This window comes from Hipposideros armiger, unplaced genomic scaffold, assembly GCF_001890085.2.
Source record: "Hipposideros armiger isolate ML-2016 unplaced genomic scaffold, ASM189008v1 scaffold_347, whole genome shotgun sequence".
NCBI lineage: Eukaryota > Metazoa > Chordata > Mammalia > Chiroptera > Hipposideridae > Hipposideros > Hipposideros armiger.
In genome coordinates this window covers 712,591-726,160 of record NW_017731697.1, presented here as the reverse complement: position 1 = coordinate 726,160, position 13,570 = coordinate 712,591, and the positions used below count along the sequence as shown (strand labels likewise).

Here is a 13,570-nt window from a genome sequence, read left to right as displayed (position 1 = left end):
AGCAATGTTGAAAAAAAGAAGGACAAAGTTAGAGGACTCACAATTTCTGATCTGAAAACTTACTAAAGCTGCAGTAATCAAGACTGTGTGATACTGGCAGAAGTATAGACACAGATTAGCGAACTAAAACTGAGGATCTGGAAATAAATCCTCACATTGATTTTTGACAAGAGTACAAAGATAATTCAATGGAGGAAAGAACAGTCTTTTCAACAAATGGTGCTAGGACAACTGGATATCCACATGCAAAAGAATGAAGTTGGACCCTTACTTCGCACTATATAAAAAATTAACTCAAAATGGACCATAGATCTAAATATAAGAGCTAAAACTATAAAAAACTTTAAAATATAGGAGTGAATATTCATTATCTTGGTTTAAGCAAAGCCTTAGATGTGACACCAAAAGCACAAATGGCAAAAGAAAGAATAGACAAGTTGGACTTCATGAAAGTTCTTTATAACATCAAAGAGCTACATCAAGAAAGTGAAAAGACAACCTGCAGAATGAGAGAAAATGTTTACAATTTATATATCTAATAAGGACTTGTATCTAGAATATATAAAGAACTCTTACAACTCAATAAAAAATGAAAATAATCCAATTACAAAATAAACAAGGGCCGGCTGAGTGGCGCGATGGTTAAGAACTGGCTTGGGATGCCAGAGGGCCCCGGTTTGGATCCTACATATGAGGGCCAGTGACACTGCCCTCCACAGCTAAGATGCTGAACAACAGCTCAATCTGGAGCTGGGCTGCTGTGATTCGCTGGCGACGGCGTAGGCTGCAGTCCCTGTGGCAGTGGGTTGCCATGGGCTACCGTGTGTAGCCAGCAGCCAGAGTGAGCGGCCAGCAGCTGCAGTGAGCGGCCGTCCAGAAGCCAGCGACTGATCTGCCTCGCCCAGGAAGAGCGCAATGATGGTGCCAACTTGGGCCAGTGAAGCAACGTCCTCCACAACTAGACTGAAGAACAAAAGGACAGCAACTTGTCTGTTCCCCTTCCCCCAATTCCCCAGCACTGTTCCCATCCCCCAATTCCCCAATAAAAATCTTAAAAAAATAAAATTAACAATGGGCCTGATAGTCACTTTTCAAAAAAAAACAGAAACAATAAGCACATGAAAAGATGCCCAACATCCTCAGTCATGAGGGAAATTCAAATCAATACCACAATGGGATACCACGCCACACACGTGAGGATGGCTAGAAAAAAAGGACAGAGAATAACAAGTGTTGGAGAGGCTGTGGAGAAACTGGAACCCTCATACACTGCTGGTGGGAACGTAAAATGGTACAGCTGCCGTGGGAAACAGTCTGGCATGGAGTTACCATAGGACCCAGAAATTTCACTCCTAGAAATGAAAACATGTCCACACAAAAACTTGTACGTGAATGTTCAAAGCAGCATTATTCATAAGAGCCAAAAAGTGGAAACAACCCAAATGTCCATCAACCAGTGAATGGATAAATAAAGTGTGGTATATACCCTGACAACGAACTATTATGTGACACTAAAAAAGGAATTTAAGTATTAGCATATTCTACACCATAGGCATCTTGAAAACATTATACCAGGTGAATAAAGTCAATTGTAAAAGTTCACACACTGTATGATTCTATTTCTAAATGTCCAGAATAAGCAAATCCATGGAGACAAAAAGGAGATTAGTGTTTTGCAGGGGCTGACATGTACGTGGGGTGGTTGGGAAAAAATGGGGAGTGACTGCTAATGTGTACGGGCTTACCCTTTGGGGCAATGAAAATGTTCGCTAGTTGATTGTGGTAATGGGTGAATTGTACACTGTTAAGTGGGTGAATTGTATGATATGCAAATTATAGCTCAGTAAAGCTGTTATATATAAAAAAGCATGAATCTCATAGTGAGAAAACAATTCCCCTTTCAATTCTATTTTAAACTTTCTGACTTAGTCGAAGAGTCTCAGTTTGATACTAACAGATCATTTACACCTTTGTGATTTTTATAAGAGAGAGATTAGGATTCAGGCCCAGTGTCTTAGCAGACAAGAGTATCCAGCTAGAATTTACCAAAACCAGGTAAGGCAAAAATTGTGACAGTGGTGTAGAGTGCTCGAGTTTGGTGCGTCACGCCGGCTCTCCTGGGCTGGGCTGTGTTTCCCAGCTACCTGTCCAGCTGGGAAGTCTGAGCTAGCAGCTTAACTTGTTTGACCCTTAGAGTCCTCTGGAAATGGATCATTCTGCCATATAGCATTTTAGGGGAGTTTGAATTTATACCATATTTGAAGGCCTCTGTATAATACCTGGCTGACAGTGGGGACTCAAGCCCAGGGCTCCCCCAGGTGCCACTAAGTCTCTTGGGAGTGGAGGCCAGAGTCTGTAGATAGAGGCACAAAAGGAGCTGAGCCCAGAGTGGGCTGCTGTGGCCCCAAGGAGGCCTTAGCCTTTATTTTGCAGGCAGAGGTGATGGTCCAGGGAGGAGTGGACTTGCTGCTTGTAGTTTGTTTGGGCTCTTTATACTAGAGTTCTCTTTGGTCCCACTGGAATTATAGAAGGATAGATAACTGATACCTAATTCACAAGTCACCTGGCCCCTCACTTTGCAGGTGAGGGAACTGGGGGCTGCAGAGGGAACAGGAGTGGCCCAATGCCAGGATTTGAAGCCAGGCCTGCCTCTGCATCAGGCTCGCCCTGACACAGTCTCTCCCTCCACCCTGCTTACCCAAGTGGTGTCCAGCTTTCCTTAGCTCCTGTCTGGGCATGGGGCTCAGTGCTAAGGGCATGTGTCAGTTGGGGCATCATAGTTTCGAGCCTCAGAAACTGATTCTGGGCAGCTTAGGGCAAAAGAGGGACTTTCTGGAGCAAAAGATCTAGAGGGCCTGAAACTGGCCAAGAAGGGGTAAGGCCTGCGAGGTGAACTCATCGGTGCTCTGTGGCACTCAGGGACAGCCCTGTCTGTGGTCCCTCGGCTCCTGCCACAGCCTCCCCTCCCAACCTGGGCGGACAAGCACTACACACCAAGAGGATAGGCGGCTCCCCAAGAGGAAGGGGGGTGTAGATGGCATGTGGCAAGGATGACACGTGTCCACTCAAATAAAGCAGAGGGCAGGGCAGGCAGGGGCTCTGCACAAGGGTGTCCATAGACAGACCCCTCCAGAAGGGAGTGCTCTGGAAGGTGGGAAGCAGAAGCTGATGGAGACGCAGGGAGAAGACACATGCCTCCTATTCAGTCAGATGGGACAGTGGTTCTCACGCCTGTGACTTCAACGGTTGGGTCCAGCCCCTCACTGTGAAGTTTCCAGGGTTGCCCTGGTCTTCTCCAGGGAGCTGGGAGTGAAAGGAGCAGGCTGCTGGGAGATGCTCTAGAAGTGGCAGACCCCGCTGTGTCAGTGCAGCCATGAGACCACCATTAGATCAGTCTGGTCACATGGCATGTTCCCCTGCAGGGCGGGCTGCTGCCCTTTGCCCTATGGCCCAACCGAATCTCACACCAAAAGGAAGAAGGGATGAAAGCGTACATTTCTCTCGGAGCTAAAATAGCTCTGGGAACTGGAATCCTACCAGATGCCAGTGTGCTTGGGGATTCCTGTGGCACATGGCGTGTGTATGTGTTTCAGCGCAAGGCTGAGTTTGGGCGACAGCGAGCAGAGCAGATGCATGCTGCCGTGTCCCCTGTCAAAGTCTGGATTCTTCTGTTTCTTCACTAGCGTCCTATTTTCTTTTTATTCTCGATTTTCACCACTGCTACTTTGACAGACACCTCGTGCCAGAAGTTGCAAAAATGGCAAGGCTGAGTGACAGACCTGGTGCCGGTTACACACCCAAGGGAGCCTGCGTGCTGGAGCCTGTGGCTTCCACAGAAGGAGCCGGTGAACACAGCAAACTGGGCACCTACAGATGGGAACAGGACGACCCTTGCTTTCCTGTGAGACCCCAACTCTGAGAGTGCCAGCGTTTTGAACACTTTAAAATTCAAACAACAGAAGATAGCTGTTAAGCCTTTGGATGTTTTAGAGATTTTTGACTTTTTGTTTCTGCTTGTAGCAACTATTTCATCATAAACCAAACAGCAAAGGGACAGGGCCCAGACAAAGAAAGAAGTAGACAGGCATCTTATAACTCCCCAACACCTGATAGCCGGCAACTCGATCCAATGGCCAGAGAACTGTCAGGTTCTGGGCTCCTGTGGTGGCACCTGGGGTCGGGGACAGAGCCCTTTCCACGAGCCTCTGTTCTGGTGGGGTTGGGTACAGTCACAGGATCCCTCACTGAGGGACACCAGGCTGTTCAGACACTCCCGATCATGCCCTTTCAGACCAGTGTGCTTCAGGGATTTCTTTAATATTTATAGAGTGGGGAGAGGAAGCTGATTCTTATTAATTACATGTAAAAACAGATACACATGCCATTGGCAGCAGAAAAATCAAAGTCCTGAAAAAAACTCAGCAAAAGCATAGCCCACGTTCTGTACCTTGTTTTCTTGTCAATTTTCTTTTGCAGATTTTTAGATAGATTGTTCCTGGGGTGCATACTAACATACTTGAAAATAGGCTTGGTAGAGAGCCCCACACCAAGCACTGTTCTGGTTTTGGGGTGGTGATCAGTTGCTGGACTCAGGTGCTTGTGTATTGGTCCTGGGGCGGTCAGAGCTGGTCTTGAGATGGGCAGTCTCTGGTCTCAGGGTGACCAAATGCTAGTCTGGGAGTGATCACCCATTGGTCTCAGGTGGTCAGCCTCCAGTCTTGGGGCAGGTGCCACCGTGTCCATCAATGCAGCGTCCATATGTGCGTTTCACTGTGCCTGTCAGAATTGGGCTGATGCTCTGGAGACTATGTCTAGCTTCCCCATGTGAGAGACTGTCAGTTAGGTCTCTGGTTGCATGAGCAAACCCAAGTAAACTGGCGCCATACTTCTGATTTATCTCAGTGCACTCCTGTGCCCTTCAGATGGGACCTGGGAGGGTCCCTGCAGGCAGCGTGGTCAGCTTGGGCCCTGGCTTCCTGACCACAGCAAAGCCCAGGGCAGCATCAAGCAGATTCAGTCCCCTTGGGTCACCCGGCAAGCTTCACCAGAAAGCCAGCTGAGGAGGAGAGCCCGATCCCGTGTGTGTAGGGAGATCCCAAACTGTCTCTTAGGGTCTCTCAGGCCAGAGGGGGCTGTTCCTCCTCAAGTCAGGTTCTGCTCATTGTCATGCTGGGTCCTTTCAGAATGACCTCAGGGTGCCAGGCCTGGGACATAGATGGCTCCCAGTCTGGAGTATAACAGTCCATCCAGAAAAGGGGGTTCCCCACTGGGCCCTGATACCCCAGTGTTCTGCTACAATAGGCCCAGGGGCCCACCCCACAGATGCTCCTTCCACCTGGGGTAGACGAGTAACAGAGGCCCAGGGAGACTTGGCACCTGGCCGAGGTCACCCATCCAGACAGAAATGGTGCCGGGAACCCAGAATAGCAGACTCAGGGACTGCTTGCCCACTGCTGCCCTGCGGTTAATTCCCACATGTTTTTGAATGGGTTCTATTAATAAGATGGGTTAGAGACACCAGCCTGCCCCCAAACCACAAACACGGAACGTCAATGGCAGCGTAGAGGAAGTAACTCTTGCTGTTGTAAACACTCTCACCCATGTGCTGGTGGAAGGGGACAGCCCACAGTGTCCCCACCCTCCCCCTCTGTGTCTCTCTCAGAGGTCCTGCTGTTTCGGGGTCATTCATTCATCCATTCAGCAAGCATTTTCTCACTTCCTCCCAGGCCTGGTGGGACCCTGGGATGCAGGGGGAGTCAGAGTGTGGGAGCCTGCAGAGTTCCCATGGGCCTCTCCGCTCCTCTCTGCCCCCACAGCCCAGTGAGCTCACCCCCATAGCTCTGGTGCTTGCCCTTTTCTCTTCCCCAGAAGTTCAAGATGCTGCAAACCCGTGTCCTTAGGAGGTCTGCCACCCCTGCTCCTCATCCCTCAGGGAATGGCTTGCCTTCTTCACCCCACACCCACCAAGACCCTGTATTAGTTTCTTGCAGCTGCTGTAACAAATGACTGAAAACAACAGAAACGTGTTCTCTCACAGGCCCGGAGGCCAAAGTCAAGGTGTTGGCAGGGCTGTACTGCCTTTGGAGGCTTGAGGGCAGAACCCTAGAGGGAAACCTGGCATGTAGAATGAGCAACAGGAAATGCCAGCTTTTCTGATGTTCCAAGGAGTCTGGAAATCTGATCATTTATCTAAAATCTCCTGATGCTTAAGTCAGAGCAACTAATTCAAGCTTTTTAAAAACCCGAGTCAGGTCACTGAGTTTGCAGAGTAGAAGACCCTGTCCTTCAACAAGGATCAACAATTAGGCAGCTATCCATGAGCAAAAATAGCTCTGGAGAGCTCAGGAGGCCACTTAAGAAACTTCGGCATTGCAATAGAACAAAAACACCTGAGAGTAACCTTACCAAAAGGGAAAGAAGAACGGCTTCACTTTGCCTGCATCATCCCACCCCCAGGCTGGCACTGCTCAGCACCAAGAGGGGGCTCCCCATCCAGAAAGTGTTCCCTTCTCTGGGAAAGAGCAGGGTGAGTGACAAGCTTTCCCAGCCCTTTGGGGCACCACACAAAGGACCTTTCCTAGTTTCACTCCACCATAGATAAGCAAAGCTAAGACATATAGAGATGGCTGGAGACAAGGAACAAGAGTAGAGGCCACTAGTATCAGACACACAGAGGGCATGACCATGGTTCCCCATGGTTTGCTTTGCAGGAGACCTCAGGAGCTTTCACCGCTAAAGAAACCAATGGCCACCACCTCTGCTGCAGATTTCATTGCTGAGGTTTTCTCCCCATAGGTTTTCACCTTCCCAGAAACCACATGCCTGAATCCCACCCGCTCCATCCACTGCCCCTCCCCCCCCCACTGACCTCTGTGGCTGTGTGAGTACAAAATGCCAGCTTAGACCCCTGTGGCTGACCCTCACCATGGTGCATGTGCCCAGAGCTAGTCCCTCCAGTTGTGCACATGTGCCACCAACCTGACTCTTGTCACCAGCTTCCACTGCTGTGTGCATGCCTGTGGTGAGACCCTGCAGCTATAGCAGTGCACACTGACATCTAAGACCTCTGTGACTGCCTCTGTGGCCACCATTGGCCCCAGTTCTTACTGCTGGCCCTGTCCATCATCACTACATGTGTATCTGCAACTGGCTCCTGCCACTACACAGACACCTGCAGCTGGCCACCACAACTGAGTGTGTGCACACCACCAGGTCTGGCCACCACTACTGCTTGCCCTAGTCCCTAGCTGCTGGACCTGGAGGCACCACTAAGAACCCCAACAGCCCTTGCAGTCACTGTGAACCCCCTGCAACATTATAAGGACCACACATTTATTAATATCGTAGACCCTAGCAGCCTGACTTAATGAGCCATCATGCTTTACCTCAACGCATACCCAGAGCTGCCACATATGTGCTCTGCACCACTAAACCCAGGATCACAGCATGCTCCAGTGTGCCTCCAGCTGCTGGTGAAGGTCTTTCCTTATAGAAGTCAGTACATGAAGTCTGGAAATGTGCAGACACCTATGTAAGGTTTCAGGGACCATGAAGAATCAGGGAAATATGACACCACCAAAAGAACACAGAAAACTTCCAGTAACGACTCCAAAGAAACGGAAATACATGAATTGCCTGACAAAAAATTCAAAATAATTGTTCCAAAGATGCTCAGAGAGCTACAAGAGAACACAGATAAGCAAGTTCACAAAACCAGGAAAACAATTCAATAACAAAATGAGAAGTTCAACAGAGATAGAAAACATAAAAAAGAACCAGACAGAAAATTTGGAGCTGAAGAATACAATCATTGAACTGAAGAATTCAGTAAAGATATTCAACATCAAACTGGACCAAACAGAAAAAAAAATCAATGAACTCAAAGACAGATTATTTTAAACTATACGGTTAGAGGAATAATAATAAAAAAAAAGAATGAAAAGGAGTGAAGAAAGCCCATGAGACTTATGGGACATCATTAAGAGAAACAATCTATGCGTTATTGGAATCCCAGAAGGAGAAGAGAGAGATAAAGGGGCAGAGAGCATATTTAAAGAGATAATGATTGAGAATTTCCCAAACCAGAGGAGAGATTTGAACATCCAAGTTTGTAAAGCTATAATAAAAGGTCACTCCAAAATTTTAATCCAAAATGATCTTCTCCAAGATACGCTATAATAAAACTGGCTAAAATAAAAAACAAACAGATAATGTTAAAAGCAGCAAGAGAAAAAATCATTGTCTTCTACAAGGGAACCCCCATAAGAATAACTGTGTTTTTCTAAGGAGAAACCTTGCAGGCCAGGAGAGAGAGGAATGATATATTCAAAGTGCCAGCCAAGAATACTTTACCTGGCCTACCTCTCCTTCAGAAATTAGAGTAGATTAAGAACTTTCCCATACAAAGGCTGAGAGTTAGACCTGCCTTACAAGAAATGATGAAATTAGTTCTTCAAGCTGAAACAAAAGGATGCTAATTAGTAACATGAAAACATGAAATATACAAAACATTGGTAAAGGTAAGTATACAGTCAAATTCAGAATACTCTAATATTGTAATATGGTGGTCTGTTAACCACTTAACTCTGGCATAAAGATTAAAGACAGAAGTATTAAAAATAGTTATAGCTAAACTAGTATCATTTGCAACAATATGGATGGAACTAGAGAACATTATGCTAAGTGAAATAAGTCAGTCAGAGAAAGACGTATTCAATATGATCTCACTTATACGTGGATTCTAAAAAACTGAACCAATGAGAAATGTAAACAGAAATAATCTCAGAGACACAGAGGAAAAACTGAGGGTTGCTAGTTGGGAGACGGTGGGGATGAAGGAGAAGGGGAAGGGATGAGACAATACAAATTGGTAACAAGAATATGGCCTCAGGGATAAAAAAGACATTCTGGGGAATATAATCAATAATGTTGTAAATATTTCTTAGGGGGCCAGATGGACTCATGTCTTGTTAGGGAGACCACGTCATAGTCAGTGTAGAGGCCTGACCACTGCACTGTATTTCTGAAGTTGATATTGTATGTCAACTATAATTATATATACATATAGTCATGGGACATGGAATAGAGAGTGGGAATGGAGTCAATGGAATTGTAATAGATAAGCATGATATCGGGGGTGGGAGGGCAGTAGATGGGGGAGGGGGGGTTGTTATTTTGTGAGGGTGAAAGGATAACTATTGCATTGTTCTGTACACCTGAAACTAACAATAAAAAAATAGTTATAGCTATAATAATATGTTAATAGATACATAATATAAAAAGATGTGATTGTGACACCAAAAACATAAAATGTATGGGGAGAATAAAAGGATAGAGTTTTTATATGTGATCAAAGTTAAGTTGTTATCAATTTAAAATAGACTGTTATATCTATAAGATATTTCAAGTAAGCCTCAGGGTACCACAAAACAAAAACCTGTAGTAGGTACATACAAGATAAACAGAAAGGAATCATAGTATGCCACTACAGAAAATCATCAACTCACAAGGAAGACAACAAGAGAAGAAGAAAAGAACAAAGGAACCACCAAACAGAAAGCAATGAACACAATGGAATTTGTAAGTCCTTACCTATTCAACCACTTTAAGTGTAAATGGGTTAAATTCTCCAATCAAAGGCATAGAGTGGCTGAATGAATTAAAACACAAGGTCCAACTGTATGTTGCCTATAAGAGACTCACTTCAGCTTTAAGGATACACATGGGCTCAAAATGAAGGGATGGAAAAGGTATTCCACACAAATGGAAACCAAAAGAGAAAAAGGGTAGCCATTCTCTATCAGACAAAATTAACTTTAAGTCAAAAGCTGTACCAAGAAACAAAAAATGTCATTATATAAATGATAAAGTGATCAATTCATCAAGACAATATAACAATTGTAAACATCTATGCACCCAACATCAGAGCACCTAAGTATATTAATCAAATGTAACAGATCTGAAGGGAGAAATAGACACAATACAATAATAGTAGGGGACTTTCAACAGTGAACAGATCATCCAGACAGAAAATCAACAAGGAAACATTGGATTTGAACTGTACTTTAGACTAAATGGACCTAACAGACATATACAGAGCATTCCATTCAATAGAAGCAGAATACATATTCTTCTCAAGTGTACATGAAATGATCTCCAGGATCAATAACATGTTAGGTCAAAAAACAAGTATTAGCAAATGTAAAAGAGTAAAATTGTACCAGTTGTCTTTTCTAACTACAGTAGTATGAAATTAGAAATCAATAGCAGGAGGAAAACTAGAAAATTCACAAATATGTAGAAATTAAACAACACTCTCTTGAACAACCAATGGGTCAAATAATAAGAAATAAAAAAGGAAATAAAAAATATCTTAAAACAAACAAAAATGGAAACACAGCATACCAAAACTTATGTGATACAGCAAAAGCAGTTCTAACAGGGTAGTTCATAGTGATAAATGTCCATAATAAAAAGGAAAGATCTCAAGTAAACAATCTAACCTTACAGCTCAAAGAGTTAGAAAAGAAGAACAGACTATGCCCAAATTTAGAAGATGGAAGTAGGTAACAAAGATCAGAGGAGAAATAAATGAAATAGAGGCCAGAAAACAAAAGACCAATGAAATTAAGAGGTGTTTTTTTGAAAAGATAAACAAAATTGAGAAACCTCTTGCTAGATTTAGCAAGAAAAAAAAAAGAGAGGACTCAAATAAATAAAATTATAAATGAAAGAAGAGATATTACAACTGATACCACAGAAATACAAGGGCTCATAAGAGACTACTATAAGCAATTATACACCAAGATATTGGACAACACAGAAGAAATGGATAAATTCCTAGAATCATACAACCTACCAAGACTGAATCTTGAAAAAATAGAAAATCGGAACAGACCAATAATGAATAAGGAGATTGAATCAGTCATCAGTCTCCCAACAAAACAAAGCCCAGGCCCCGAAAGCTTCACAGGTGAAGTCTACCAAACATTTAAAGAAGAATTAACGCCAGTCTTTCTCAAACTATTTCAAAAAATTAAAGAGGAGGGAAGACTTCCAAATTCATTCAACAAGGCCAGCATTACCCTGATACTAAAGCCAAGTAAGGATGCTACAAGAAATGAAAACTACAGGCCAATATCCTTGATAAATATAGATACGAAAATTCTCAGCAAAAAATATCAAACTGAATTCAACAGGATTTACAGAATTTAACAGGATTTAACAGAATTAAAAGGATCATACACCATGATCAAGTGGGATTTACCCCTGGGATCCAAGGATGGGTCAACATATGCAAATCAATAAATGTGATACACCACATTAATAGAATGAAAGATAAAAATCATACAATAATCACAATAGAGGCTGAAAAAGCATTTGATAAAATACAACCTCCTTTCATGCTAATAACTCTCAACAGAGTGGGTATAGAAGGAACATACCTCACCATAATAAAGGCCACACATGACAAGCCCACAGCTAACATCACTCAATGGTGAAATGTGGAAAGTTTTCCCCTAAGATCAGGAATAAGACAAGTGTGCACATTCTCACAACTTCTATTTAACATAGTACTGGAAGTCTTAGCCAGGGAAATCAGGCAAGAAAAAGAAGTAAAAGGCATCAGAATTGGAAAGGAAGAAGTAAAATGGTCTCTGTTTCCTGATGACATGATCCTAAAATTCATATGAAACTACAGAAGACCCCGAATAGCCTAGGCAATCCTGAGAAAGAACAAAGCTGAGGCATCACACTTTTCAATTTCAAACTATATTACAAGCTACAGGAATCAAAACAGTATGGTACTGAAATAAAAACAGCCAGTGAAACAATTGAGAGCACAGCAATGAACCCATGCATATATATGGTCAATGTATATTTGATAAGGGAATCAAGAATACTCAGAGGAGAAAGGATGGTCTCTTCAATAACTGGTGTTGGAAAAACTGGATATTCACAAGCAAAAGAATGAAATCGGATCCCTGTCTCATACCACTCACAAAAGTTAACTTGAAATGAATTAAAGACTTAAATGTAAGACCTGACACCATAAAACTCCTGGAAGAAAATATAGGGAAAAAACTCCTTGACATGAGCCTCGGTGATGATTTTTTGGATGTGACACCAATAACACAAGCAACAAAAGCAAAAATCAACAAGTGGGACTATATTAAATTAAAAAGCTTCTGCACAGCAAAAGAAATAATCAACAAAATGAATAGGCAACCTATAGAATGGGAGAAAATGTTTCAAGACATATATTGAATAAAGAGTTAATATTCAAAACATGCAAGGAACTTATTTAACTAAATAGCAAAATACCCCCAAATAATCTGATTAAAAAATGGGCAAAGGACCTGAAATAGACATTTTTTGCAAAGAAGAGATACAAATGACCAAGTACCTGGAAAGGGTACTTAGCATCACTAATCATCAGGGAAATGCAAATCAAAATCATAAGCTATCACCTCACACCTGTCAGAATGGCTATCATAAAAAAAAACAAGAAGAGGTGACTGGAATACAGCATAGGGAATAGAGTCAATGGAATTGTAACAGCTATACACGATGTCAGGCGGGTAGTAGATTGTTGGGGAGGGGTTATCACTTTGTGAGGGGAGTAAATGTCTAACTATTACATTGTTTTGTAACCCCGAAACTAATAATAATAATAATAATAATAATAATAATAATAATAATAATAAAAAGACAAGCAGTAACGTGCTGACGAAGATGTGGAGAAAAGGGAACACTTGTGCAATGTTGGTGGAAATGTAAATTGGTTAAGTCACTATGGAAAATAATATGGAAGTTCCTCAAAACCTTATAAACAGAACTACCTTTTGGCCCAGCAATCCCACTTCTGGGTATATATTTAAAGAAAATGAAATCAGGATATCAAAGAGATACCTGCCCTCCCATGTTCATTGTACAATTTTTCACAATGGACATGGAAGCAACTTAAATGTCCACCTAAGGACAACAAATTAATAAAGAAATGTGGTACACATGTACAATAGAATATTATTCAGACTTTATAAAGAAAGGAATCTTATCATTTGTGACAGCATGGATGAAAGTGGGGGACACTATGCTATGTGAATTACATTAGCTACAGAAAGCCAAATACTGTAGAATCTCACTTACATATAGAATCTAAAAAAGTCAAACTCATAAAGGCAGAGAGCAGAGTGGTAATTGCCAGTCGCTGGGGGGAGAGCAAAATGGGAAGTAATGGTCAGAGTATGCAAAATTTCAGTTTTAGTATAGTGCCTATAACTAACAATATAGTGCCTATAACTAACAATACTCTATTGTACGCTTAAAATTTGCTAAGAGGGTCCATTTCATGTTAAGTGTTCTTGCCAAAAAAATGATAATAATAACAGGGTAGGAGGAAACTTTGAGAGGTGATGGATATGTTTATGGCCTTGATAGTGGTCATGGTTTCACAAGTGGAAACTTATTCTCAAATCATTGAGTTGTACATACTACATACGTGCAGTTTTTTACATGTCAATAATACCTCAATAAAGTGGTTTAAAAAAAAACAAAACATACTCCTCAG

At 42.7% G+C, this 13,570-nt stretch overlaps 1 protein-coding gene across 1 annotated transcript in view; it reads left to right on the top strand.

Moving 5' to 3' along the window:
- ADAMTS2 (ADAM metallopeptidase with thrombospondin type 1 motif 2) overlaps positions 1 to 13,570 on the top strand; it is a 239,037-nt gene that overhangs the window by 75,385 nt on the left and 150,082 nt on the right. The window lies entirely within an intron of this gene.